The following is a 26,531-nucleotide window of genomic DNA, read 5'->3' as shown; positions in this document are numbered from 1 at the left end:
CACCATAACGATTCGGTTGAGCTCCTACCCTGGGCCGAGTTCTCCTATAACAATCATGAGAGCGAGTCTACTTCCAAATCCCCGTTCTTTGTGGTCTACGGTCAACACCCCCGGATTCCGTTTCCTGTCTCTTCTTCAGTGGACAATCATGCTGCGGAGTCTCTTGTCAGTGAATTTTCTATTTGGGAGGACACTAGATCTGCACTTCTTCAGTCCTCCGAGCGGATGAAGAGACATGCTGATAACAGACGTCTGGATCCACCTCAATTCCGTCCAGGAGACAAGGTCTGGCTCTCCTCTAAATATGTTCGTATCAAAATACCATAGTATAAGTTGGGTCCGCGGTTCATCGGCCCATTCGAGGTTTTGAACCAAATCAATCCCATGGCTTACAAGCTAAAACTCCCGGCCACCCTACGGATTCCCAACTCCTTCCACGTATCTCTCCTCAAACCAGTTGTCCTTAATTCTTTCTCTGACGATCCAGGTACCACCCCAGCTCCGGTCTCCGCTGAGGACGTCTGTGAGGTAGAGAACATTTTGGCCACCAAAAGGGTAAGAGGAAAAACCTTTTTTCTGGTGGATTGGAAGGGGTTTGGCCCAGAAGAGAGGTCTTGGAAACCCAGGGAGAACATCCATGCCCCTCATCTTCTTAAAGAATTTCTTGCAGGCCTAAAGAAGAGGGGGCGTAAAGGTGGGGGGTACTGTAGCAGGGGGCAGAGACGCCGTCCTCCTTACCGCCGCGGTCCTGGTCCGGCGTCTTCTGGTCCCCCTGCTGCTGCGGCACGCAGCTTCCTGGGCACGGTGCATTAGCCGGGGACTCTTTAGGATAGCGTGTGTGGCCCCTTTAAGAGGGAGTGACCCTCTTAAAGGGGCCATGTGCGCCGTCCTAAAGAGTCCCCAACCAATGGCCGGAGGACTTCCCATATATAAGGCACCTCCTCCAAAATGGAGGTGCATGTGCAATGGTTGTTGTTCTGTATGCAAACACTTGCTTCAGCCCTCAGGTCCCGCTGCCTGTTAGTCCTGCTCGCCAGCCTGCCTGTCAGTCCTGCTAGCCTGTCTGCCTATCAGTCCTGCTCGCCAGTTACCTGTTGTGCCCGCCTGCCTGCCTACCTGGAAGCACCTGCCAGTTACCTGTCGTGCCCACCAGCCTGCTTACCTGGAAGCACTTGCCTGTTACCTGTCGTGCCCGCTAGGTTGTCTACCCGGACCACCCATCAGCCTTCCTGCCGTGCTCATCCGCTGTACCGGTCAGTTCCTGCCATCTGACCCATGGAAATCACCTGCTCTTATACAAGGTCGGTCCCAGAGTGGCACCTGGTCCCCCAGCTCGGTCCCTCCCTGGTTCACGGAGTCGATTGAGCCGCCGTGCGACCTTGAGTAGGTACTTAGTCATGCCCCTCTGGTCCCTCCTTAAGGACTGTATGGACTATAAGCGAGTCAAAGAAGTGATCTTGGCCCGGTATGCACTAACACCACAGGCATACCGTCAAAAGTTCCGCAAAACCACAAAACGGGAAACGAATACCCACGCAGAATGGGCCTGTAAACTATGGTGGTCACTGCTACAGTGGGTACAAGGTAGCAAAGCAGACACGAAGGAGGATGTCCTACAGCTCATCGCGTTAGAACGATTCTTTACTGGGTTAACTCCCGAGACGCAAGAATGGCTTCGGGACCGACGACTCTTGAGGAGGCCGCACGGCTGACCGATGAACATTATGATGCCAGGAGGGCCCAATTGTCAGGGTCCAAAACTGTCTCAAGGGGCCCTCCCATGGGTCTGGAGGCCCCTAAACAGAAGCTTGGCGGGGGACCCACCAATACCCCGGCCTACCAGAGTCCTCCTGGGGTGTGATGCCACACCTGCCATCAGCTGGGTCACCTGCAGAGACACTGTCCCAACCGGACCCAGCGCACCCAGTGGCCAAAACCGGAAATGGCTACCTTCAACCAGGCCGCTGTACACTGCTACCAAGGCGAAGCCAACCCGGCATCGGTGGCTATGGCTAATTATGGGATGGAAGAGATAGAGGGAGTGCTGCATGAAGTGGACCCTGTGCAGGCAGCCCAGGCGGATAATCGACAACAACATCGACAGTCGGTGTGGATTAATGGGAAACGGCTGCAGGGATTAAGAGTTTCTGGAGCTACTCTGACCCTTGTGAAGTCACATCTCGCCCAAGGCCAAAAGACGGGTCGGACAGTGGCGGTCCGAGTAGCTGGGGGAGCCATACATCGACTGCCCACGGCCAAGATTCACCTGAACTGGAGGGGTCGGGGATGGCCTTGTCGAGACCGGCATGAAGAAGGATTTGCCTGCAGATGTCCTGCTGGGAAATGACTTGGGGCCCATGTTGTCTTCCTTCTCGGTCGCCCCCCTGGCTGAGACATATCCTGTGACTACCCAGAGACAAGCTCGAGCTGCGGAGGCAGAATCACACTCGGAGGAGGCCCAGGTAAGACACTACAACCCTTCGCGTATTCCCATAGCCAGACACATTTCATGGGACACCCCAGCAGAATTTAGGAGGGAGGTACTAGAGGATCCCTCATTGCAGGGTTATCGCGGGAAGGCACAGGAGGGGAGAGGGGTACTGGAAGGTGAACAGTTTATATGGCATCAGGGACTCCTCTACAGGGGTTACAGAGCAAACTCACTCAGGGACGAGCCCCACTATAAAACGACAGCTGGTAGTTCCCAAAAAGTATAGGCAGGAGTTGCTGCGAATTTCTCATGACATACCCTTGGCGGGGCACCTCGGAGTTAGCCACACCAGGCATCGTCTGACACAAAACTTCTTTTGGCCAGGGTTATCCCATGATGTTCGTCAGTACTGCCAGACCTGTGACAGTTGCCAGCACATTGGCAAGAGGGGAGATCGCTGCAAGGCCAAATTACATCCCCTTCCCATTGTGGAGGAGCCATTTAGCCGAGTAGCGGTCGATCTGATAGGGCCGTTAGCCAAACCCAGTCCATCAGGGAAAAGGTATATATTGACAGTGATAGATTACGCCACGCGGTATCCAGAGGCGGCTGCCTTACCTAACATACTGGCAGAGACGGTGGCGGCTGCCCTGCTCCAGGTTTTCTCACGGGTTGGATTTCCCCGGGAGATTATCTCGGATGAGGGCACCCAATTTACGGCAGAGGTGACCAACCAACTGTGGAGACTGTGTGGTGTAAAGTCCATTAGAAGCGCCCCATACCATACCATCCGCAGACCAATGGGTTGTGTGAGTGCTTTAACGGAACGTTAAAACAACTCATTGGGACGTTCACCAGGACCTACAGGGACTGGGAGAAATTCTTGCCGCACCTCCTGTTCGCCAATCGGGAGGTGCCCCAAGAATCTACGGGGTTCTCCCCAATTGAACTGTTATATGGGAGGCGGGTGAGGGGGCCCCTAGACTTAGTGTGGGAACTCTGGGAAGGGGAGGAAACCATAGCAGGAACCCCTATCGTGCCCTTCGTGCTGGAACTCCGGGACCGCCTGCAGGAGTTGACTCAGGCTGTGCACGTGAACATGCAGGCAGCCCAATGGCGCCAGCTCGTATGGTAAGATCAGAGGGCTAGAGAACCGGTTAGGCAGAACAAATTCCAGGCCGCATGGCAGGGGCCTTACCGGGTAGTGGGGAAAATAGCCGACACCACTTACAATGTCGCCGATTGTGACGACCCCAGGGTTATCCGCATGTTCCACGTGAATATGCTGAAGCCCTACCGGGAGCGCCCTGAAAAGGTAGCTGCCATCTGCGCACCCGAAACAGAGGATTTAGCCGAACTCCCCTTGCCTGATGTTTTAGGTGAGAGGACTCAGTCGAAAACCTGGGACCAGGTACACTTAGGAGAAAACCTAGGGGCCCGGGAGAGCAGGCCGAGGCATTGCTGAGGTAGCGGCAGAGGATGTTCTCAGAGAGACCGGGATTCACCCGACTTGCACAACACAAGGTTGAGACACAAGATCAGACCCCCCTGAGACAGCCCCCCCTTCCGCGTCCCGGAGTCTGTACGAGAAGGGATGCGACAAGAGATACAGGAGATGTTGCGTTTAGGGGTCATTGAGGAGTCAGATAGTCCCTGGGCGTCCCCTGTAGTGTTAGTGCCTAAGAAAGATGGGACTACCAGGTTTTGTGTAGACTATCGAAAGCTAAATGAGAAAACTGTGATGGATGCGTATCCCATGCCGCGTGTGGACAAGTTGTTAGACCGGCTGGCTGGGGCAAAGTATTTGACCACCATCGATCTATGCAAAGGCTATTGGCAGATCCCCCTAAGTCCTGATGCTATTCCCAAGTCTGCATTTCTCACCCCGTTTGGCTTATTCCAGTTTCGGTTTATGCCATTTGGGATGAAGAATGTCCCCGCGACCTTCCAGAGGCTGGCTGACCGGCTTCTGGTCTCCAGGACTATGCTTGTGCCTACCTGGATGACATCGCCGTCTACAGCGCGACATGGGATGAGCATCTAAATCACCTAGAGACAGTATTGGATAGGATCCACAAAGCCGGAATCACCCTGAACCCCAACAAGTGTCATGTAGGCAAAGCAGAGGTGCAGTATTTAGGACATTGGGTGGGGGGTGGAAAACAACGACTGGAACCCGCCAAGATTGAGGCCGTAGCCAAGTGGCCCACCCCACGTATTAAAACCCAAGTCATGGCCTTTCTAGGGACAGCAGGGTATTATAGGAAATATGTCCCCAATTACAGCAGCATTGCCAAGCCCCTCACTGATCTGATACTTAAGAACCTCCCCCGCCAGGTAACCTGGACCCCCGAGTGTGAGGAAGCCTTCCGCCAGCTAAAAGACGCTTTCACAAATACCCCGATATTGGCCGCACCCGATCCAACTAAACTTTACTTGTTCACACAGACGCATCTATGTTTGGGTTGGGGGCAGTACTGAGCCAAGTCGGGCCGGACGGCCAAGAACACCCAATAGCTTATCTGAGTCGGAAATTACTGCCTCGAGAAGTCAGCTATGCGGCCGTCGAAAAGGAATGCCTGGCAGTAGTATGGGCTGCCACGCAGCTCCAACCATATTTGTATGGAAGACAGTTTTCCCTCATAACGGACCATAACCCCCTGGTATGGCTTAATCGGGTCTCCAGGGACAATGTCAGACTACTACGGTGAAGTTTGGCGCTACAACCGTTAGACTTCACCATCCACTATAGACCAGGCAAGCAAAATGGTAACGCCGATGGACTAAACCGACAAACTGACCTGCTACCAACCTCATGAATCGTGGACCTCCTCCAGCTGATCCGTCGGGGAGTAGACTGGGCAGGCCGATCTTGTCCGGGAAGGGGGAGCATTGTGACGGATCAACCCCGTACTCCAAGATTTTGCCACATGGGGGTTGTCGTAGAGCCTATGAAGCTAATGGGACATAATGTTATAAAGTGGGGTGAATATTGTGGATCACATATTGTTGGACATTCTGTGATGTGACCGAAGCAATCCTGGCCCCCACCTTCCTGTGCTCTCTTAGCAGTGGCAAACAGACAATGTGCTGATTAATGGGTTGTTGCATAACTGCTGTCTGGGAGCCTACTGTGGGTATTATTTGGTGAGAACAATGGGTGCTAAAAATAGCTTGTGTGATTCTCTATAAAACACTGTGTGATAGTCATATTTTATATATCCCAGTGTAAGAAAAGCCTTTGTCAGGGGCCTGCAGAAGAAGATTGGACATCTGCAGATGGGGTAACTAGCTCCCGTCACAGTGTCGTATACCTGCTATCTCATCTTTAAGACCACCAAAATGTACATTGAAAGCAGATGGAGAGAATTTACAATGTACCACTGCAATGAAAACGTCTTTTAAAGTAGGTTCCTCAGGTACATGTATGTCCCATTGGTGCAGATTAGGCCGTCGGGCAGTGAGTATTGTACCACATGCAATTTTGTGGTCTTTTCATCCCCTTCAATGCGGCTGCCTCTCCCATCTCCTGCACACCCAACTCCTCCACTTGGAACCCATGCACAGGTGTGGGTAGCTGCTATAAGAAGGCCACTGTCACCTGATGAGACCTGTGTTTCTGTTCAAGCAAATTGCTACAGCCTGGCCACCACTTCCCTCCGCCTCGTCTCCCCTGCTCAATCTGTCTCCAGCATGACAACCGTGGTGTCATCTTTGAGCTGAGAGCCTGCTTGTCCCGCAGTCTTTGTGTGGCTTTTCCTGGTCATTTTTTTTCCCTGGAGCAAAGTACCTCCACACTCAGAAAGTTAACTGGTAGATGTATGACAATTTTCAGGACGGTCGTCAGGTCTTATATAGGATAAATAGCTAGATGCTCGGCAGGAGCTCTGTGAGGAGCTGCCCACTTTCTAAAGACTATAATACTTTTCCAGCAACGGACCACCATTTTTGTTAATATTATTATTGTGTATTAGTGATTTACTTGTTATGTTTTATATAGTTCTGCTAACTTGTCTGTATGTGCACTAGATTCACTTGTAAAATGTCCAGCATTCCACTAATCTCATCTTTATCTCAGGAGTCCATTGTCTCAACAGCCAATAATCTCATTAGGGGACTGTAGATTGAGACACAGTGGAGCAGTCATCACAGGGGGTCTTACATGCAGTATCAGATGAAGGCTTCTAGATTATTTTTCATTGTTTTTAGCTAACAGTGAATGTTTAAGGGGGGAGCGTGTGATCACTTCTCACCTGGGAGGGGACTGAGCCCAGTGGAAGAAAGGACAGACATGTTTTAGGGAGAGTTGTGTGGAAGGATTGAAAGGAAGAGGATGGAGACCGTGGACTTGGAAGGAGGAATGGATAAACATGTTACCATTATGGATTATGTTCTTTGGATTTACACTTTCTTACAAGGACTGCTGCTACGGGATACATGTGCTTTCATCGTTTTATCTGTCGTCTAGAGGATCATGGACTGTGGCTACAGACTATAGTGGCTGGAGATACGAAATCTGTGGGCCAACCTAAAGTTGGGAGACAGTGAGTATGGCCTTATACAAAGCCAGTGGAACTACTGAACCCAGATTGGGAATTTGAGGACTGAGAGAACGGTATTTTAGCCATTTTCTTGGAATTGCTTTGTTACCGTGGCTGTGATCAATAAAATGTTGTTGCATCGTTAACCTGCCTAGGTGATTACTTACAACCTACAACCTCAGATCTTTACAAGCTCCTACATCTGCTTGTTCACATATGTCGTCAGGGTTGTTGCATGAAAGTACTGCTGCTTTCTGTGTGAGTGGGATAGTCATGCAAGAGAATATTGCTACAAAAAAAAGGGACTGGCCTCTCTGACATTTACTTCAGAAAGGGAGTAAACTGTCCTGCATCCAGAAGTTGAGGATCCACCTAGGCAATGGTGGTAACAAAATCTTATCAAGTTGGGCCTAATGAAGAACTTTGCAAAGGCTATGGATAAAAATGTAAAAGCATTCATGCATCTGATTGATAATTTTCCAAGGTTAAGTGAAGCAAATATAAAAATAAAAGAAGGAGTCTTTATTGGACTTCAGATTTTTAAGCTTTTTCAAGATGAGGAGTTTCTTCAGTTGTTGCAGGGCAAGGAAAAGGCTGTATGGTCTAGATTTGCATTTGTGGTAACTAACGTTTTGGGAAACTCAAGGGCAGATACAGTAACTATGAAGAGTTGGTGTCATTTCTCCTCAAAACATATAAGGATCTTGGCTGTAACATGTCCTTAATGATTAATTTCTTACATTCTAGACTTTTCTTACACCAAACTGTGGAGTAGTGAGAGACGAGGGTTGTGAGAGATGTAACCAAGATATTGCAGCTATGGAGAAAAGATATCAAGGAAAAAGGAAATCCATCAACACTTGCAGATTACTGTTGCATAATTTTAATAGATGATCCGATACAGGAGTACAAGAAACAAGCAAAAAACAGTTGTCACTGAATGAGGACTAATTTTGTAGTGCAATTTCTGTAACTGTTTAAAATTCGCAATAAGGTTTAGACAGGTTTTAGTTATTTGAATTGTTCTAAGTTTTCTCTAAATAAATATCAGGAAAGTGGCATAACAAAATATTCTGCATCTGTATATTTACAAGAATAATAATGTTTCAAAGTACTGAAGCTTTTATCATTAATTATATGTAGCAGTAAAAGGAAAACTCAATTGTCCAATTTAAATTCAGGAGGTCAAACTCATTAAGAAATGGCTCAGTTCATAGCAGAACCTGACAACTTTTAAAAATATGTAAAACAGTGTTACATAATCTGAAAGGTCATTGAGCTAGGTTCTTCAGCTGCTCAGTAAGGAAGTGCAGCCTCTGTACAGGTCCCAGTACCTTCCTCTCCTCTGCACCAATCAGCTAAGTGTGGGGCTGGAGGAGAGAGCAGTTCTCTCACTGATCAGGAAGGACACTGTCTCTCATTGTTCTCGGTCAAAGGAAGCTACCTCCAGTCTATAGTATGCACTCATTTATTAGCAAGATTTTTTCTTGCTAAAAGTGTGTCTTTTCAAGTAAAACATTTTCCACATTAAGGATATAAAAAAGGCTTCTCCCCTCTATGACTTCTCTGATGTCTATCAAGATGCGCTTTCCGGTTAAAACATTTCCCACATTCTGAACAGGAAAAAGGCTTTTCCCCTGTGTGAGTTCTCTGGTGACTAAGAAGATTTGATTTCTGGTTAAAACATTTCCCACATTCTGTACATGAAAAAGGCTTCTCCCCTGTGTGAGTTCTCTGATGTGTAACAAGATCTGATTTCTGGGTAAAACATTTCCCACATTCTGAACATGAAAAAGGCATCTTTCCTGTGTGAGTTATCTGGTGTCTATCAAGATGCGTTTTCCGGTTAAAACATTTCCCACATTCTGAACATGAAAAAGGCTTCTCCCCTGTGTGAATTCTCTGATGTGTGATAAGACTTGATTTCACTGTAAAATATTTCTGACATTCTGAGCATGAAAAAGGGTTCTCTCCTGTGTGAGTTCTCTGGTGCTTAACAAGATTTGATTTCCCTGTAAAACATTTCCCACATTCTGAACAGGAAAAAGGCTTTTCCCCTGTGTGAGTTATCTGATGTCTAACAAGAGCTGATTTGTTGTTAAAACATTTTCCACATTCTGAACATAAAAAAGGCTTCTCCCCTGTGTGAGTGCTCTCATGTGTAACAAGATCTGATTTCTGGTTAAAACATTTCCCACATTCTGAACATGAAAAAGGCATCTTTCCTGTGTGAGTTCTCTGATGTCTATCAAGATGCGCTTTACGGTTAAAACATTTTCCACATTCTGAACATGAAAAAGGCTTCTTCCCTGTGTGAATTATCTGATGCTTGGTAAGACTTGATTTCTCTGTAAAATATTTCCCACATGCTAAACATGAAAAAGGCTTCTCTCCTGTGTGAGTTCTCTGGTGCCTAACAAGATTTGATTTCCCTGTAAAACATTTCTCACATTCTGAACATGAAAAAGGCTTTTCCCCTGTGTGAGTTCTCTGATGTCTAACAAGAGCTGATTTGTTGTTAAAACATTTCCCACAGTCTGAACAGGAAAAAGGCTTCTCCCCTGTGTGAGTTCTCTGATGTGTACCAAGATCTGATTTCTGGTTAAAACATTTCCCACATTCTGAACATGAAAAAGGCATCTTTCCTGTGTGAGTTCTCTGATGTATATCAAGATGCGCTTTCCGGAAAAAACATTTCCCACACTCTGAGCAGGAAAAAGGCTTCTCCCCTGTGTGAGTTCTCTGATGTCTATCAAGATGCGCTTTCCGGTTAAAACATTTCCCACATTCTGAACATGAAAAAGGCTTATCCCCTGTGTGAATTATCTGATGTTTGATAAGACTTGATTTCTCTGAAAAATATTTCCCACATTCTGAACATGAAAAAGGCTTCTCCCCTGTGTGAGTTCTCTGGTGACTAAGAAGGCTTGCTTTCCTATTAAAACATTTCATACACTTGAAACAAGGAAATCTATTCTTTGCTGTGTGAATTTTTTGATGTTTAAGAAAAAACTTTTTGAGGGGAAAACTATTTCCATATACTGACCGTGAAAATGGCTTCTTAGCTTTAGGAGCAGTTAGTTTTTTAATGCTTATTGTGTGACTTTGATTTTCCTTAGTAGTCGGTAATGAATCAGAAGATAGGACCTGTTTGAAAGGATAAGATGACAGATCTTTGCTGTGAAGGGATGATGGTAAATTTGGAGTAACAGCATTCCCTTCAATTGTATCCTGTGAGATCTCCAGCTCATCTGATTTGAAAATTGAAGATGTCAGCCGTCCCTCTGATCTCCTAGTACAGTTATCTGCGAAGTAAAAAAAAATTATATTTGTATAAAATATTCTTGAAATTTATATTTTTGAACAGTTCTACTTAAACTGTTGGTACAAATGGCAAGTTATGTAAAAATATTGAATTATTCACCAAGACAGTCTGATAGAAAATCTCATAGCATGAACCAGTAGAGCTTGGTGTTCAACTGTTTGTTCATTCTGCCTCCCAAATATGAAATATGCGAAAATAATACCAATAAAAATTTCTACTCATCTCACAAAAAACAAGCCTCCAATCAGGCCCTTCATCTGTCAATGGAAAAACAGAGGTTTCCACATGATTAGTGGCTCAAAAACTCTTGAAAAGAAACATGGCTTCCATAAACCAATACAGCAAAATCCGCTCTTCCAAAGTCAAATATGATCCCTACTTAACTCAAATGGAAAGCACCACACCCTATTAAAGCTCACGCATAATGCCGGAAGCAGCCTGATACAGCCTTGTTCTCCGCTGGTTAAGTCTTCTGTGTTCAGCTCCCGTGTTGTGTATTTTCTTCTTAGTTTCTTCTTGTGATCCCAGCCCGTTTACTGACTACTGTCTTCTGATTTCGTATTTTCTCTGCCCTCCTTGTTCTCATCCGGCAACCTGACTATTCTTCTTGTCATCTCACACCACAGAACAGCAGGCAACATTAAGTCCAATCCTAGGGGTCTTTGTGTAAGTACAGATCAATGTAGAGGGGTTAAAGGGTGATGGGCAAAACTTTGACTATAGACAATAACACATCTAATGGAAAGATAAAAAAAAAAAGCAACTAGTGGTGAAACCTCTCTGGGATAATTAAGAGTATGCATCTTGGTAGCTCCTGGCAATTTAAACTATAGTAAGGGCCAATATTTTCTGTCAGATGAGTATCAAGAAGAAATATACATTTAATGCAAACTTTTTATAATAGTGCAGAGCTGAGGTGTCTTAAATGTAAAACTCGGGCATTTGGAAGAGACAATGGAGACCTTTTTTGGAAGACTACCATTGAGTTACAGACTCACATAAGTGAGGCAGGCCAATCCCAACACAATCAAACTATCGTACAGAATGAACCTGTATAAAAAAAGAAGACAGAATAAAAAAAAAACACTTTACATCCCCAGCAAGAATGTATGTTTGGGAGAGGGGGACTCCAACACTAAATCAGAGTTGCACTTATTTATGGTAGACCGTTGGAGCTACTATGAGTCCTGACCAGAAGAGTAGAGAAAGTAGTAATGCTCCCCATTTCAGGATAAATTGTATGTAAATTCTTTAGGATCGATAATATAATTTATGACGTGGAGTGAATCCATGAAACCAGGGCTCGAGTCATGCCAACATATCTCCTGCAAGCATGAATACATTTTTTACAGCCATCAGCCACTCACAGCTTAGAGATATATCATGGCAAAGTTGTGACGTTTTTGTATACTTTATCTATTTGAAGTTATTTGGTTTAAAAATAAATTGAAAAGTCAGGGTAAAGTGAAACTCCGTTGTTATTATACAGAAATTCACACTTGGCCCTCACTGCACGTTTAATGTTGCCTATCATAAAAGCGAAGTTTGGTCATAAAGACTGGACCTGGTCTTGTAGGGACCATATGAGCACATTCAGCGGCACAGAACAGAGAGAAGGTAGATTCATCTAATACGATATCAGGGTTCTAAGAAGCCAACAGCGTCATTACCCTCTGCTTTCTCTCACAGGCCCATCATAATATTTTTCTTCAAGTGATTTTCTAACTTGTCAGCACTTTCTACATATGCTGTCATTTGCATTGGTAGTTTACAGATCTGGGCAGGTAACAGTCAGGATCTTCTAATTTCAGTTGGTAGGTGGATCTTCCAGGTTGTAAGTTCTATAGAAAAGGGATTTCAATGCCCAAAGTCATTTGAACTGTTTTTGGTGGAGGACAATGTTTTGGTCTAGAGGCAAAATGGTGATCACACGATCGTGATACAGCTGGACTACATGACCAGTAAACCAGCCACAGCCTGTGACTGAGAAGAATCTGTGACTTCTCTGCATTTAGTGGTTACTACTCACCTGGACGGTTATCTGTAGGAATCTCCTCTTTACACCGCTCATCACCCCTCACATATGTCTTTGTAGTTTTAATATGGCTCAGATCTTCACCCTGAAACAAATATTGTACAAGTCACAGACAGATGGAAAAGTCACATATATGATCAGTAGTGATGAGCGAGTACCGTAATATCCGTAATCGCTATACTCATAATGAGTACTTTGCAATAATCGCGTATTCATTCCAAATAGCGAGTACAATGTAAGTCAATGGGAAATGCTGGACCCTACAAAGAGGTCTGGGGGCCTGAGGAAAAGGCAGGAATGGATAGGAAAGTGATGAAACAGAATGGGAAGAGCCTGGAGAATGAGCCTGCATGCATTTCTGACTCACATATGGTTTCTGGGAATAAGTTTGTCGCAGTATTACGCCACTTTACAGACACATAAGAACAACTACCAAACCTAACCTAAATTGCATTTAACAGGCCAAAAAGATTATGAAACAGTTTTTCCTGCACAATCACTTGTATATAAGGCTATATAAACTAGAGAAACCTAAAAAATATCCTTTTAGCCTTTGTTCACACATAATGTTGTGGCTTTTTTTCGCCTTTTACAATTGGGTGGGCCCTGAGTTATACATTTTGTAGGTCCCTCGGACATAAATCATTTTTCAGTTCGCTATTCCCCAGCACTTTACAAGCACAGCTAGAAAGTACTAGTAGGTATGTAGATCTTTTACTTGAGAGGCCTCAGGTGGCTCTGTAACATGCGACTTGGAGGGACAGCTGTTACTTAGACATTTGGGCGGTCCCTCCATCATTGACACTCAGATAGTGGAATACATATTCAATAGCAGTTTACAATGTGCCCATTGTAGCGTTGGGCTTGACCCTCCTCCTCCTCTTCCACCACCACCACCATGTGATACTGCGGCCCTAAATTCAAATGTTCAGAGGCCTTTTAGTAGGCAGGAAAGCTGAGTTTTGTGAGAGCCCTCGTGTGGCCCTGTAACATACATTTTGAAGTGCCCTACTCTAGAGATTTTGGAGGTCCCTCGTGTACATCTGAGAGTGCCATCACTTACTCATATTGTAGGGCCCTCACTGTATTATTTAACTCATTTAGGGGCAGAGACTACAGAGAAAATATCCAAGAGAAATGGAGTACTAGTAGGTAGCAGTGAGTGCAGCCTGCGATCTTCAGGTATGGCTGAACTTAGTGAACCGGAAAAATAAAGCTGCACTAGTTAACTGGATGACGAGCTCAAATACAGTGCCTACAAGTAGTATTCAACCCCCTGCAGATTTAGCTGGTTGACACATGCGGAATTAACTTGGCATTGTGACATTTGTACTGTAGATCAGCCTGGAAGTGGGAAATGCACTGCAGCAAATTTTTTTTTTTTTTTTTTTTAAACGTAAAAAGTTAATTCAGAGTGTCATTTATTATTCAACCCCTCAAACCACAAGAATTCTGTTTGGTCCCCCTAAAGTATTAAGAAGTAGTTCAGGCACCAAGAATAATGAGCTTCACATGTGTGGATTAAAGATCTCTTTTGCCAGCCTTTCCTGACTATTTAAGACCCTCCCCAAACTTGTGAACAGCACTCAGACATGGTCAACATGGGTAAGACAAGGGAGCATTCCAAGGCCATCAGAGACAAGATCGTGGAGGGTCACAAGGCTGGCAAGGGGTACAAAACCCTTTCCAAGGAGTTGGGCCTACCTGTCTCCACTGTTGGGAGCATCATCCGTAAGTGGAAGGCTTATGGAACTACTGTTAGCCTTCCACGGCCAGGACAGCCTTTGAAAGTGTCCTCCCGTGCCGAGGCCAGGCTTGTCCGAAGAGTCAAGGCTAACCCAAGGACAACAAGGAAGGAGCTCCGGGAAGATCTCATGGCAGTGGGGACAGTCAATACCATAAGTAACGTACCCCACCGCAATGGTCTCCGTTCCAGACGAGCCCGTAAGGTACCTTTACTTTCAAAGCGTCATGTCAAGGCTCGTCTACAGTTTGCTCATGATCACTTGGAGGACTCTGAGACAGACTGGTTCAAGGTTCTATGGTCTGATGAGACCAAGATCGAGATCTTTGGTGCCAACCACACACGTGACGTTTGGAGACTGGATGGCACTGCATACGACCCCAAGAATACCATCCCTACAGTCAAGCATGGTGGTGGCAGCATCATGCTGTGGGGCTGTTTCTCTGCCAAGGGGCCTGGCCATCTGGTCCGCATCCATGGGAAGATGGATAGCACGGCCTACCTGGAGATTTTGGCCAAGATCCTCCGCTCCTCCATCAAGGATCTTAAGATGGGTCGTAATTTCATCTTCCAACAAGACAACGACCCAAAGCACACAGCCAAGAAAACCAAGGCCTGGTTCAATAGGGAAAAAGTCAAGGTGTTGGAGTGGCCTAGTCAGTCTCCTGACCTTAACCCAACTGAAAACTTGTGGAAGGAGCTCAAGAATAAAGTCCACATGAGACACCCAAAGAACCTAGATAACTTGGAGAAGATCTGCATGGAGGAGTGGGCCAAGATAACTCCACAGACCTGTGCCGGCCTGATCAGGTCTTATAAAAGACGATTATTAGCTGTAATTGCAAACAAGGGTTATTCCACAAAATATTAAACATAGGGGTTGTATAATAATTGACCCACACTTTTATGTTTAAAATTTAATAAAATTCAACTGAGCAACATAACTTTTTGGTTTGTAAGATTTATGCTTCTGTTCATAAAACCTACTCTCGTTTGCAGTTTGAAGGCTCTAACTTATTTGCATCTTATCAAACCAGCTAAATCTGCAGGGGGTTGAATACTACTTGTAGGCACTGTATATCACTTGTGCAAGTCAATGGACAAAGGATATATGGTGCTTCCCTCGAGGATGGATTGGTGAAGCTTCTCCAAATGGCTCAGTTATTTTTGATTGTTAATATTCCCCAGATTATATAGGAGGAGAAGACTTCTTGATAGTGTACTACTTGGTCCAGTGCAGAATGTGCATCGTACTTCCAAAAATTACTCCTGGGGGCTGTGTCATAAGTGCAGGGACATTCCTTGACAAGGGCATCCCTTGTCAAACATTATCTACAATGGAGTACTGTAGTAGTTATGGCCCTCAATTCAAATTTTCAGAGGGCCATCAGTCGGTCATCAACAGTCAGTGTAAATTTCTATTGAATATGTATCCTCTATCTCAGTCACAATGTGGCACAAGCCAGGCATGTTTTTTGCCAAATGGGGTGACTGACAGTACATTTCTATTGAATATGTATTCCCTATCTCAGTCACAATGCGGCACAACCTGTGACTAGGGCCTCAAACTTCCAATGACAAATATTAGTTTGGTAGGACCACTGTACAATGTGCATAGGGTTTGTAAAAATTAGCCCAATGGGCTGAATCATGGTTGACGCAGGAAGCCACCATCCCAAGGGTCTCCAATCACAAATAGTAGTTAGGCTGGAGTAGGAATACTGTCCTGGTTTGTCCACTGCACAATGTGCATAGTTTGTAAAAATTAGCCCTATGGGCTGAGTCATGGTTGACAAAGGAAGGAATCTGGTTTTTATGAGAAGGGGGTGAGGTTAACAGCAGTAGCATGAATCTGCATGTTTGGTGAATTTAGGTTGGCTTGCTGTCATCTGGAGGGATTACAAACTGTGGAGATATCCAGTCCTTGTTGAATTTAATCAGAGTAAGTCTGTCTGCATTTTGCATGGAGAGGCGTGTGCGCCTATCAGTGATGATTTCCCCAGCGGAACTGAAAACACGCTCAGACACCACACTAGCAGCCGGGAAGGCCAGCACCTCCAAGGCATATAAAGAGAGGTCGGGCCAAGTGTTCAGCTTAGACACCCAATAATTAAAGGGAACTGAAGCGTCAGAAAGGACACACGTATGGTCACTTAAAAGTAATCCTTGACCATGTTCTGCAACTTATCCCTCCTTGGCATTTTTATAGGCACAGATAGCCCTTGCAGTTTTGCTGGTTTATTTAAAATTGGCCAATTTGGGCACATTTTCCCCCCACCTCCGTTGGAGCTGGGGTTCGTGTATCTCCCCATTATCCCTTGGTGTTGAAAAGAGCTGGTACCTATGCCACCATCATTATCTGAAGGTGATATTTTCAGCAACTGATCCACAAAGGCCCTCTTAAACGATTCCATTGTACAACCCCTGGCAAAAATTATGGAATCACCGGGCTCGGAGGATGTTCATTCAGTTGTTTAATGTTGAAAAAAAGCAGATCATAGACATGGCACAAAACTAAATTCATTTCAATTGGCAACTTTAGGCTTTTAAGGAACACTAAAAGAAATCAAGATTAAAAATGTGGTACTCAGTAAGGGTAATTTTTTTCAGACCAAGCAGAGGGAAAAAATTATGGAGTCACTCAATTCTGAGGAAAAAATTATGGAATCACCCTGTAAATGTTCATTTCCAAAACTAACACCTGCATCAAATTAGATCTGCTCGTTAGTCTGCATCTAAAAAGGAGTGATCACACCTTGGAGAGCTGTTGCACCAAGTGGACTGACATGAATCATGGCTCCAACACGAGAAATGTCAATTGAAACAAATGGGTGGATTGGACAACCTTTCAGGGTAGGATCTGGTGTCCGTCAGTGCTGTCCTCTTAGCCCTTTGCTTCACGCCTTTGCAATTGATCCCTTCCTCAGAAGGATCGATTGTGGATCGTTGGCAGGGGTGCGGATGGGCAGGGCGGCGCCGGAGGCTATCTTGAGGGTAGTGGCCTATGCGGACGATATCACCGTATTTGTTTCTTCGCAAGAGGAGGCAATGGTGGTGATGTCAGAAGTGGAGCGCTACTCTGAGGCATCCGGGTCCAAGGTCAACCAGGATAAGTGTGAAAGTCTCTGGCTGGGAGGCGGAGATCCCATGTTTGATCTTCTGGACACCCTCCCCGAACCCCAAGAACACGCCAAAGTCCTGGGCACTGAATTCGGCAAGGGTGATTACCTCATGAAAAACTGGGAGGCCAGAATCAAAGATGTCGCCCAAAGAGTGGACCAATGGAAGGGTTGGTCTTTGAGCCTGAGGGAAAGGGTTGACCTGTGCAAAGCTTTCCTGCTCCCCTTGCTAATCTACCTGGGCAGCGTCTGTGTCTTGCCAAAGCCTCTCTGGACACGGGTCTACAGTCTGTTCTTCCAGATGTTATGGGGGAATAGACTGAACCTAGTCAAGCGGGAGGTCACTTACCGCACAAGGAGACTAGGGTGGTTGGATATGGTGAACCCCGTGGTGTTCCTAGTGAACACCTTCTTGAAAGTTAACGTGGCAAACCTCTGGAAGGAGAGGGCTCCTCCATGGGTATTATCCTGCAAGGGATGGTTTTAGCCATCAATCTTCAGGGGGAAGATTGAAAGATCCTCGCACACTGCATGGGCATCTCCCGGCTTATGTTATCCCGGTTCTCAAAATGATCCACCGGTGGGGTCTGGGAATATGGGGAGTGAGGTCCCTCCCGAGGAAACTCCTTGATAGGAGGGTCTTGCTTTCTCATTTTCAGAGTCCATTGGTCCTCAAGAACTGCCCAAGTCGGGATCTGGAGGTTGGGTTGAGTTTGTTAAATTCTAGCAGGATCCCCAAGAAGTACTGGGACTTGACTTGGTGCTGCTTCCAAGGTAAGCTGTGTGTAAGGGGCAATTTGAAGTACAGGAGCTCTGAGGAATTGCCCCCTGTGAGGCTTGTGCTAACATGCTGGAAAGCATGGAGCACTTCCTGCTTCATTGTCGCTTTAATACAGAGGTGTACAACAGGGCAGGAGATCCATTGGTTGGTCACGGCTGGCTACTCTGTCCTATGCCGGGTGGGCCTATGGAGCGTTCGGAGACCATGGGAGAAGGTACCGAACCACTTTATTCATAATAAGTGTAGTGGTCAAGTATTTCACGTGGAAAGCACGAGTTTTAGTTTTGACGCAGAGCAAAATCCTAAGTGCAGATGAAGTTTGTAGGAACATCCTAGGTGACCTGGTGAAGGTACGTTCTCTGGAGTATGAAAGACTGGCTTCCCAGAGGGCGGCCCGTCTCTGGAGGGGCTTTTCCTTCAGGGTGCCTTAGTCCGGTAGTACTCCTATATCCAGGTGGTGGGCTGATGTCTTTTGTTTTGTATTTATGTCTCCTGAATAGGTTTGCAAGCATCGAACTTGAGCCTTGTGAGAATGTAGGTTGCCTTTGCCCTGGCCTCTGCTCAACTTGGTATGGCAGATGCTACAGCCTACAATGTTTTTCTCTGAAGGACTTTCAGAAAAAAAAATTCCACACAGCAGCTGAACACCCCCTTACCCTGACTTGGCGGACAGCGGGGGTGCTCTTGGGAACAGTTGACCCAGTTCTCACTGGGCAAACCATGACCCCTTGGTGCCTGTGTTGGTGCTACATATCCATCTTCCTCTGTGTTGCTGTCATGGCTACGCATGCCAATGGTCCAGGTCGGATCAGTGGACTCATCATCGACTACCTCGTCTTCCATCTCATCCTCCTTCCCAGTTGACATTGTAGGCTGACCTGATAGCAACTGTGTCTCATCATCATCAGCCTCCACCTCTGGAGACAAAAAATAATGTTCCGCCAAGTGTCTTTCTTCTGGCCATAGGTCCTCAAATACATAAGCATCAATGCACGCCACCTCCTCTTGTCCCTCTTCAATGCTGCACAGTGATAGTCCAGAGCCAACCAAAGGATACATACCAAACAGATCCTCGGAGTGGCCAAGCTTGGGGTCATATGTCTCCTGTGACTGATAATGGTTGGAGGAAGGAGAACCAGCTTCAGGATTGGATGGGCCAGTCTTCTGTGTATCCACAGTAGACTGTGTGGTCGTGGAAGATTTGTTGTTGCCTGACAAATGCTTAGAGGCCTTTTCTGCTATCTGCTCTCTTTTCAGAATCTGCTCTCACTCTTGTGGCTTCCACACACGTTTACGTTCCAGACTGGGAAATTTTCCAGGAACATAGTGGATGCATCAAGCTGCTTCTGACCTGACACAGACTGAGTGCCTTCTCACGCACCATTGACACATCCCTTAACAACAGACTTTTTTGGCATTTTGGGTTTTGTTGACAGATTTTCAGATGTTGATGGCACAAGCCAAGCTAGCTGTCACAGCCAAAATAGTGGTTCAAATGGCCTGGTGCGTGCTTTGTTGCAGGCAGTAGGAAATGTTTGGACTACTGCTTTGTGTAGGGCACAAAACACTTTTTTTAGTGGACTAATATGGACAGAAGGCAGGCTCTGACCCCTAAAACAGCAGGGAAAACAGACTGGTGCTTAAAAAAAAAAAAAAAAAAAAAAGGCAGCACAAAATGCTACTTCTGTGTGTGCTGGCAAAATATTGCTTTGCCTCTGACAGGAGCTGTTTTAATATGGACACTGGAAGAATGCTACTTAATACACTCCCTACCTAATACACAATCTCTCCCTCCTTGTACTCTGACTTTGTTGTGTGTCTTCAGCTCTGAAAAGAGCTATTTTTTTGATGGTATTATGGAGCTAGTGAGCGGCTCCTTTAAACACGGAACTAGCATACACTGCAGGTAGCCCTTAAAAGGGCTTTTGTTTTATCAAGAGGCCTAAACACTCTCCCTAGCAGCTCAGCAATCTCTCCGCATGCTTATAGAATGCAGGCTCCAGATGCAATGTGCACAAAATGGCGACGACAGGGCTTGAATAGACCCTATGAAGCTGGGTGGCCAGCCAATCACAGTAATGCCACAACCAAGATGTCTGAAGCATTACTGTGAATGGTTATGAAGCCCAGAATGTTTAGTGGCTGCAAAGGAGGCGCCAAAACTGCAGAGCAGGACATTCGAATATAGCGAGGCGAACACAAATGCTCGCAATATAACAAGTAACCCGAACACTGTACTATCCGTGCGTATAGCGAATACACTCACTCATCACTAATGATCAGCTCTAATCCAGCCATCTCCACCATTCTCATTATACAAGTACAAACCATACAACTCTGGTGGATAAAACAAGACCGAACACAAGACCTTCACAGCCGTATACACATCACAGGAGAGATCTCATGACACCTTCTCTCCATGTACCTGATAATCCTGAGGAATATTGGGATCTTCTTGTTTACAGTCCTGTGGAAGAAGAGGATGTGGACATCTCTCTGGTGTTGTCCTCTTACTGGATAGATCTAGAGGAAGCACATACAGGGACTGAATTCATTCTTTACATATAGACAATTAAAGGCTGTGTGTATTCAGTCCTGTCTATTACCCAGTGATGTGAGGGGCTGGGGAACTTCCATCTTGACGTCCTTGTACAGATCTTTGTGTCCTTCTAAATACTCCCACTCCTCCATGGAGAAATAGACAGCGACATCCTGACATCTTATAGGAACCTGACACATACAATGATAGTTATCCCTCCAATCCCTTCATAGCTTTACTATAAAATGTCCCAGCATTCCTCATTCCTAGCAGTGTCACCTCTCCAGTCAGCAGCTCAATCATCTTGTAGGTGAGTTCTAGGATCTTCTGGTCATTGATGTCCTCATGTATCAGGTGGTGAGGTGGAAGCTCCGTGATTGGGCTCAGGGGTGTTCTCCATCCCTCAGACACAGGGTCCTGACAGCGTTCACTAGAGGTCTTCTTCACTACTGTGTAATCCTGATTATGGAGAGACACATTCATAAATCTCACTACGAATATTTCCAGAATCCTCACCTCTCCAGTTCTGTCTGTTATTTCCATACATAAGAATGATGTAATGTGACGTCATCAGAATCTCTCACCTCTCCAGTAACCCGGAAGAGGATCTCTAGGGTGAGGTGCATTATTTTCTCAGCCATCTTGTCTGTGTCCATATTCATCTTTGATGCGTAATTCTGGAAAATTCTCTTATATAGAAGATATTCACTGAGAGGATCCGATATTGTAGAGACCTGAATGTGAAGTTGAGCAGATGTAACATCATAAAAATCCTGTGTAATAATACAATTACTGGAGATAATAAGGGAAACATTTGAGGAGATTTATGTTTTACAGTATCTAGTTTTCTTCTTTACATCTACTAATAAAGCCTATATATTTTAGGCCACAGACAACAAGTAGTTTCTTCCTCAGAATCTGCAAGTGAATACCTTTCCCATAGACTCATCTTCCTTATTGCTAATTCTAATCTCATTTACCAACACTGGAATCGGCATTAGCAATACTGCAGGAGATATTGATTACACGTGATATGAGAAATAACTACTTTATGATTAAGACAAAATCTTCATCTTCCACTACGGCTCTAGATACATATTTGGCCAGAGTCTGTCACTGACTACATCACAACCGGCCGTCTATATGTTTCCCGTCTTCACCGGACTGTCATCTTCTATCACGTTAGATCTCAGGTCTGATTCACACTTCGAAGTTTGAGGCATTTATAAAAGCTTGTTTGTAAGACCACAAAGACAGGAGTTATTTGATACCAAAATTTCCATGTACAGTGTTTTATGGGGTTTCAAAACAAAGTGTGAATATCAAATTGAAATCATTGCTGTTGGGATTTTGTGCAAATTTCAACGCCTCCTCCTGTGTGCCTCCCCATATCAGGAGGAGTTCGTCGATAAATCGACTGTACCATATGATTTTTTGGGCTGTAAATATTGCTCTAAAGGTAAATGTGTTGCTCCTCCCATTTGGACATTAATCCAATTACGGTGAAAATTTGCTGCCCATACTTAATCCCCTCCTTTGTAAGAAAAAAAAAAAATTTGATTGTCAAAGCAGAAATAATTATGATCCAGAAGAAATTTAACTGACATGTTAATGAAATCTTTTATTTCTACTGTATACATGCTATAGGTATCCAAGTAATAGCTCAGGCTAGTTAATGCTACACTGTGTGGTATGGATGAATATAGAGCTACACATGTGGTCAAAATTGTTAGTACCCCTCGTTTAACCCCTTACTGGCCTGGGGTATATGAGTACGCCCCAGGCCATCACCCCCGGTTCAGCACGGGCTTCGGCGTTGAGCCCGCACTGAACCGGGCACATTTCAGCTGATTCTTACAGCTGACATGTGCCCGCAACAGCCTCGGGTGGAATCGCGATCCACCCGCGGCTGTTAACCAGTTAAATGCCGCTGTCAATCTCAGACAGCGGCATTTAAAAGGGCCGCGCCGGAAGTGTGTCACTTACCAAGCCCATTGGTGACCCCGTCATGTAATCGCGGGTCACTGATGGGTGGGCATGGCAACCCAAGGTCTGCAGCAGACACCAGTGGTTGTCATGAAAAGATTGCCATAAGTGCCACCTAGTGGTCGGTGCTAATAGCACAGGAGCATTTCTGCTACATAGAGGTGATCTGCTCATCGCCTCTATGTAGCAGAGACAATCAGACAGTTGCTGCTTCTAGTCTCCTATAGAGACTATAGAAGCAAGCAAGAAGTGTAAAAAAATGTTTTTAAAAATATAAAAAGTTTAAATCACCCCACTTTTGCCCCATTCAAAATAAAATAATAAAAAATAAACCCCACACACACATATTTGGTATCGCCGCGTTCAGAATCGCCCGATCTATCAATATAAAAAAATAATTAATCCGATCGGTAAACGGCTTAACAAGAAAAAAATTCCAAAAGCCAGAATTACGCTTTTTTGGTCGCCGCAACATTGCAATAAAATGCAATTATGGGCGATCAAAACATCGGATCTACCCCAAAATGGTATCAATAAAAACGTCAGGCAAAAAATAAGCCCTCGCCCGGCCCCAGATCCCGAAAAATGGAGACGCTACGGGTCTCGGAAAATTGCGCCTTTTTTTTTTGGAATTTGGAATTTCACTACTTAAATAAAAAAGAACCTATACATGTTTGGGGTCTACTAGTGTTGAGCGAACATGCTCGACACTGCTCGGTACTCGCCCAAGCATCACGCTACTCGGGATGTTCGGCGAGCACCGAGCATTTCCGGGTTACTCGGGCGGGAGCTCGGGTCTCCGCCCAGCATGTCTGGCGCTCTTTACAGAGCCAATGAACATGCAGGGATTGCCAGCCAGTCACTGTAATGCCGCAGCCATGTTGTTTGTGGGCATTACAGTGATTGGCTGGCCGCACAACGTCACCTCGAGTATTTAAAACCGGGCGCTGCCATCTTGGACACAGACGCCCGGGATTAGCTAGTGTAGGGAAAGTGCTGCTGAGCTAGGGAGAGATTTATACTGCAAAATAGTTAGTGTAGGGTCTCTAAAGGCTGCCAGATCAAACAAACAGTCCTTCTCAGGACTAATATCCATCTCAGATATCAGGCAGGCAGGCTGTATAGGAGACGGAGTGGTTATACCAGCTGCATTACAGTCCTGTGTGCTCCTGTTGCTGAAATTTCTGGACTTAGCTCCAGGTCTCGGGGGGCCAGGAAAAATTCTTTTTTCTCATCTAAATCCTCTTTTTTTTCCCTCCTTCACACTGTACAAATACCCGTCTTATTAACCTTTTGGTGTCCCCCCCCAAAAAAAAAAAGTTTGTCTGTGACAGTTCAGACACAAATATATCTGTTTAAAAGAGTCTGGTGTAGGCCAGAGAAACAGAAGTGTGGTTTTGCAGTTCCACAGTTCAAACCTCCTCTGTATTATCCACTTTTGGGCCATTTTTACATAAAAAAAAAAACGTTTGAGTGTGTCGCTCACTGTTCAGCCGCAAGTATATATATTTAAAAAAGTCTGGTATACACCAGTAAATTATAACTGTTGTTTTGCCGTTCCATGGTAAAAAATCTCTATTATCCAGCTTTTGGTATTTTTTCCGTTAAGAAAAACAGTAACGGTTCCTCCCTGATTGTTCAGATTGTTTAAAAGAGTCGGGTGTAGGCCAGAGAAATAGAACTGTGGTTTTCCTCTTCCACGGTTGTAATCTACTTTTTATTACCCTTTTTCCATTGATAGGTGAAAATGTGCCACAACCAACAGCCACATCTTCTCACTCCCAGTTCTTGACCGAATTACTAGGGAAACACAGAACAACACCAGTATTGCGACCTGATCAGTGTGAACAGGTTATTCATTGGATAGCAGATAATACTTCCAGTTACCTGGCCACTACCAGCTAAGGTCGGTCTTCCACACGGTCAAATGTTAGTCGCCGTGAGTCTAGACCGCATACTCCTCCTCACCCTGATGCTCCTTCCTCCCACCATGCCGAGTGTCGTCAGACAGCAACTGATCCCACACTGGGACACTCTGAAGAGCTGTTCACTGGTCCATTTCCAGATTTGTGCCCCTCGCCTGCTCCGCTTGAAGTTGTGGAAGGGGAGATCCCATTTAGCGATGCCCAAATATTTGAACAGCCACGGCCACAGGAAGGCGACGCTGGCAATTTGTCACAAGAGGTGGACGATGACGAGACAATTGCCAGGAAGTGAGGAGGAGGATCGTGGTGCGCAAGTGGAAGAGGAGGAGGTGGTGGATGATCTAGTAACTGACCCAACGTGGCAGGAGGACATGCAGAGCGAGGCCAGCAGCACACAGGGTGAGGGAGGCAGAGTACCCCAACAGGCAGGAAGAAGCAGTGTGGTGGCCGCATACAGAAGGCAAGCAACAGTTCCCCATAACACCAACATAAAGGACGTTGCCAGTACAACCTGTAGGTCTTCCAGAGTCTGGAATTTTTTTAAAGACTCAGCTGATAACCCCAAAAAGGCCATTTGTACCACCTGCCAGGCCAGCATCAGCAGGGGTGACAAAACTACCCCTCTGACCACCACCAGCATGATCAGGCACATGGCAGTAAAGCACCCGACTTTGTGGGGTGAACCCCAGGGTCCACGACCAGTGTCAGCGGGTGTCACCACTGCTTCTTCCACTGTTGTGCGTGCAATAGAACCCCCCCTGTTGTGTGTGCAAGGCAATCCCCTGTCCATACTGCATGCAAAGATGCCCCCTACTCTCAGTCTTCACTTGTTATGGCAGTTTCTCAAGAAACAGCATCAACGTCCACGTCCCACCGCAGCGTTCAATTGTCCATATCCCAGACCTTTGAACGAAAGCGGAAATTCGCAGCCAACGCCCCACAGGCCACAGTCCAGCTTGCGTTGGAAATGCTGCCTGTTAAGCTGGTGGAGACGGAATCCTTCCGCAACCTTATGGCGGTGGCCGTCCCTCGGTACTCGGTCCCCAGCCGACACTATATTGCCCGGTGTGCCATCCCCGCAATACACAAGCACGTGTCCCAAAACATCTGCCGTGCCCTGAACAACGCAGTTACTGGGAGAGTCCACCTGAAAACGGACACGTGGACAAATGCTTGTGGCCAGGGACGGTACATCTCCCTGATGGCATACTGGGTAAACATAGTGGAAGCCGGGACCCAGTCGGATCTTGGGACGGAACACATCCTCCCCACACCGAGGATTGCGGGCCCTATGTCAGTCAGAGTTGCTCCCACAGTGTACAGCTCCTGCGCTTCATCATCCTCCTCCTCCTCATGTTCAGCCTCCATCTCAGATATCACCACATCAGTTACAAGCTGGAAGCACTGCAGTACTGCCTCCGCCAAGCGGCAACAGGCTGTGCTGAAACTCATAAGCTTAGGTGAGAAACCTCAAACTGCTTGTGAGTTGTGGACAGCTGTGAAAGAGCAGGCAGATCTGTGGCTGAGACCGCTGAACCTACATCCAGGCATGGTCGTGTGTGACAATGGCAGTAACCTGGTGGCGGCTCTGAGGTGAGGCGAGATCACACACGTACCATGCCTGGCTCATGTGCTTAACCTCGTGGTTCCACGGTTTCTTAAATCGTACCCAGAGTTGCCAGATCTGCTCGTCAAAGTACGCCGCCTGTCAGCTCATTTTCGCAAGTCGGCTAAAACTTCCGCCGCCCTTGCTGTATTGCAGCAGCGTTAGCAGCTTCCGGCACACCGACTGGTGTGTGATGTCCCCACACGTTGGAACTCTACCCTCCACATGTTGCAAAGGATTTGTGAGCAGAAGAGAGCAGTTGTGGAGTACCAGCTGCAACAAGGCCGTCGATATTCAGGTCAGACTCCACACATAAGACCTCAGGAGTGGACCTGGATGTCTGACATATGTATCATCCTAGAAAGAGAAATCTGACAGATTTGGGCAGTAAATATGTAATACACTTATTATATATGTTATATTCCATTGTATTGTATCACCCACCTCGGACCAAACAATGACATGCATAAAAGGGGAAGAGCGAGAACTCAAAAAATTG

At 45.9% G+C, this 26,531-nt stretch overlaps 1 pseudogene; it reads right to left on the bottom strand.

Moving 5' to 3' along the window:
• Positions 1–7,839: 7,839 nt before the first annotated feature.
• On the bottom strand, positions 7,840–22,457 carry LOC141271725 (uncharacterized; annotated as a pseudogene).
• Between the last annotated feature and the right edge of the window lie 4,074 nt (positions 22,458–26,531).

Source organism: Phyllobates terribilis, unplaced genomic scaffold, assembly GCF_046119375.1.
Source record: "Phyllobates terribilis strain yellow unplaced genomic scaffold, ASM4611937v1 Scaffold_5__5_contigs__length_657084704, whole genome shotgun sequence".
NCBI lineage: Eukaryota > Metazoa > Chordata > Amphibia > Anura > Dendrobatidae > Phyllobates > Phyllobates terribilis.
The sequence above is the reverse complement of the archived record's forward strand: the minus strand, read 5'-3'. Positions and strand labels throughout refer to the sequence as shown.